We start from the raw sequence: 4573 nt of genomic DNA on the forward strand, positions 1-4573 counted from the left end.
GGCGCATGACCAGCAGATAAACACGTTTCAAGCACAGTCAGCTGAAGCTGAGGGTGGGATTTTTCCACTTGATACGTCAGTAAACAGGGATTACTATTTATTTTATTTACGTGTGTACAAAGAAGTGTCCTTTAAAGTGTAAACAATAAAGAAATATCAGATTCATCTAGTTACTTTGATTTTAGGACAGTCGGAATTTTATTTTTTGATATTAGCATTACTTATCTTTTTTTTTAGTTTAAATGTCAAAATTAGATAATAATACTAATAGAATATACTGATTAAGTCAGTTATATGCCAAGAAGCAAAATTATTGTATATTTATTTTCTATTGAAACACTGGACTCCCAGTATTGCTTATAAATCAGTTAAACATCGAGCTGTGAATTACTTTGGGTCACGTGATTTAATCTGTATATTAGCTGAATAAAAAAAATGATTTGATTATCTTTCTTGAGTAAAGCATTTTACTGTAACTGTATGAAACCGTAACTTCTTCAGCAGACATGGCAACCCTTGACCCAAGCAACGCCACTTCCGGTAAGGCGGTTTGTTTTGATAAGTTGGGGGTTGATCATTAGAAAGCGAGTTTCTGTTCTTTAACTAGTAAATAATCTGAGATCAGGCTTTTCATAACAAGTTTATTGTGCGATAATTTAATGCTCAGGGGGACAGGACATTCTCATTTCTGATGTGATTTAAATTGGATATTCAAAACTGTTTGGGTATCTACAGCAGGGGCGGATCTAGAAGGGTGGCATGGGGTGGCAAGTGCCACCCTAAAATGATCCCTTGCCACCCCAAGTGCCACCCCAGTTTTGCATATGACAGTGCTGTTTATTAAAATAAGATAGCATTAACAGTTTGAGCGTAGTTACAGTCAACAGTGAATATAAATGCTAAAATTGAAAATATTGCATAGTGTTACCCCCCCTCCACCATTAACAAATGGTTCAGCCCATAGCAGGATCGGGTGTTGTGCCAAAAAGTGATTGTCTGCCAAAAACTGATTTCCAATGTTTCTGTGTATTTTTTATGTGTGATATCTTTACGTATATTCGTAAATAGACTTCGGTGAACAGGGTTTACAAAGGGGTTATATAGAGAATTAAAAAATTATCCATTTTTCAAGTATCTTTACAACTCTGTGTTATTGTACTTACATTATAACCACTTAAAATATTTTTACAGAACTATTGTAATATTTGCTGCCATTTCTGCTGTGCTCTTGGCCAACTTACTCTTACAAAAGACATTTTAATGTTAATGAGATTTTTTTAACTGCATAAATAAAGGTTATATAAAAGTCACTGCCAAAAACTGATTGCGCCTTCTACCTTGTTACACGAATGTTGTTTGTGGCTCAAGATGACTTTATGTCATCCATAAGGGATGCAATTGACATATGTTTCACATAGTATAGCCCAACAAGTTACTTATAGCAGTTTGAATACGAGCAATCAGTTTTTGGCAAATACCGAAAATCAGTTTTTGGCACAACACCGGCTTTTTTCTTGTTTTCAGTAGCAAGCGATGCTTATGATTGTGCCAGAGCACATTCTGAACCACACCATGGGAATTTCACTTTTTACACAGGTGGGTGGATGTTACACTCTGGAAATGGAAGGAAGGTGAGTGTTATTAACCCTCTGTGGTCCACGGACACGCTGCACCTCCAAATCACATGACTGATGTAAGCTGACATAGCAACAAGCTGCAGCCACGCTGAGTTTCTATTTCAGCCCACATTGAAAATTCGGACTTCAAAGTTTTTAAATTTTAACTACAGGCCAGTAAATCCAGAGTTATGATAATATATATAAGCCATGCTTTGTTCTAAATACTGTCATCACGTTTGTGTGTGTTTTAAGCGTTTTGTAAGGACAGCCAACCGTCCAGTAAAATACAGAATCGTCCCACATTCAGAGAAAATATACTTAAACTAGAATGGAAAAAGACACAAAGCTGGGGTTTTTCTGCGTCTTTATGCTGCACAGCTGCCTCTTCTCTCATTCTCTCCCCCTCCCTCTCCTGTTACTACTTCAATCATGAAACTGATCAATGATCAGCTGATCGGCTTTTCTCTCTTGTTTATTTATCGCCCACTTTGCACCAGAAGGAGGAAACCAGCGGATTCTTGCGCTAAACAACAGCAGCACCTTTAAGCTTGATCAGCTGTTGTTAGAATTTATTTAATATTCATTTCTAGTATCAGCTGATGTTTGCTGGAGCCACAGCTGTAAAAGCTGCTGGTCATGATATCGGTTTGTATATGTGGTGAGAAAGAAACATGAGGATGAAACCAGGAGATGTCCTTACTGAATCATCGGAGCTGAACAGGTGATGGAGAAACAGGTTTACCTTAGGTGACATGAATGAGTTGAAGGGAAGTTATGAACTGTTTCTGAGAGACAAATAACACCAGGATCCTTTTTTATGTAGCCGACAGCTGGTAACTGTGCAGGGGCGGGTCTAGCAAAGTGTTGCCAGGGGGCCAGTTAGGGTGTTAACAGGGAAAGGGGGGCACAAAGAAGTACATTTCTTTCTTATTCGCATTTAAAATGTCTAGCTTTTATTAGATGAATCTTACAACCAAAGTTTTTATCTGACATAAAATGTATAGAAATCATACATATACCAACAAGACTGTACATCACTGTCACAACAGTGTTTGTTTTCATTCAAAGGCTTTATGGCTTTAATACCTGGTGGGTCTGTCTCGTCAAAATGCTCAGGCCGATTTTTTGTCCCAGTCCAACTCTGGGCACGACACGCAGTGAAATAATCTGAGAAGGTGCATTAAAAAAAATAAATGGTCGGGCCAGCGGTGCACATCGCAAATTAGCTCGCATAGAAACAGTTGTGCTGCTTCTTAATGACGGTATCTTAGCTAACAACCCCAACTATCAGATTCAGGTTGTAATTGGCTAAAAATAAGTTTAACTGTCTTCAGAACATTGCAAATGCCTTATTGACAGTATTTGGCTCTACATATCTGTGTGAGCAGATTTTCTCTCACACGAGTCCTCAGGTAGCCGTCTGAACGCTGGACACTCGGGGACCTGTGTCTCTGAGTGGGAGACCAGAGATCACATTAACATGTGTATCTCTGTATTAACAAACATGCCATATTGGCCCAGTTTTTTCTTATCATTGTTGTGAGGAGACCATAAATAGCATTTGCATTTTCTGTTGTACAGTTCATTTGCTGTTATGGATAAAAAGTCTTTTTTGTTTCAAAATAGCTGAAAACTAGTCGCTGATAGCTGCCAACATCTGCGCACAAATATAATTGTATAAAGTTGTTCTATATAGTGTGTAACTATTGATATAGAGCATAAGTAAATTTATTGCTAATGCAATCATATGGCACACTGACTTCTGAGGAAATTTTAGATGGCACTCATCAGAAAGGTTGCCTACCCCTGCTCTTTCTTTTGAGCTTGGGTTGAGCTAAGGCATTTAATAAATGTTAAACATCACCAATATATTTCTAGGCTCTCTGAAATGTGATTATGCACTGGCAAAATTCAAAATAGAAGAAGACAGAGCCGAGTTCAAAGTCCATGGCTTTATTAGAAAAATAGGTTTACGTCACCTCGCTGTACAGTATAAAACAATTCATCTGCAAACTGCAAACACACTCGTTAGCAAAAACAAACAAAAACACATTGTTGACCCATAAAATCAAGTCTGGTCTAACATGGAAACAAACACTAATGTGGCTCTATTTTTCCCCATAGAGGAGGTGGCGGCGGCGGCAGCAGCAGCACGGCCCTCAGAGATGGGACAAAGCTCAACATGAGACCAAGCCTCTGGGCTCATGTCAAAGGTCAAAGGTCACAACACAAGGCAGAGACACAAAAATGCACTGAAAGGAGCTTAAAGGAGAAATCCAACCTCACATTGTCCTTCCAAAGGCTACAATGCAGTGACTCTGGAGCCGCCGATCTCCCAGAATTCCTCTACTTTAAAGGGACGTGTAACAGATCATTCTTTTCTTTCTACTAATCGATCAGAGTGATTGATCTCTCTGCGAGGTAGAACAAAGATGAAAGCGTCATGGTGGGGGTAACACCACCAAAACCTAGCGACTAAACCATTTACCTCCAAACAAGTTTCTAAACAAAATAATTTAATTATTCATTCATTATATTGTCATTATTAAAAGTTCTGAAATTATTCAAAATGGTCAAACTGGCGTTTATCGATGTCATAGCGGCATACATTTCAACTTTCATGCTCAGAGATCATTTCTCTCACGAGAGCAGATGCAACATAATTAAAATTTCAGCTCTAAAGGACGAGTACGTGTTTAGAGACAAGTGTTTTTAAAAACACTGACTTATGGGTGTTTCTACAAAAGATGAAGGGGGGGAGGCATCACCCCTTTTACTAAATATTTTCCAAATATAGTATTTTAACAGAAACATCAAGCGGAAAACAAGTTACGAGTATTCCTGCAGAACCCATTTTAAAATGTTTTTAAACGATGGCCGACCCTGTTAGTAGCCTTGTTCGAGTGGCTTGACGACAAAACTGCAGTGGCCTTTTACGGCTGTTCGATATAACG

This window comes from Astatotilapia calliptera, chromosome 15 (assembly GCF_900246225.1).
Source record: "Astatotilapia calliptera chromosome 15, fAstCal1.2, whole genome shotgun sequence".
Taxonomy (NCBI): domain Eukaryota; kingdom Metazoa; phylum Chordata; class Actinopteri; order Cichliformes; family Cichlidae; genus Astatotilapia; species Astatotilapia calliptera.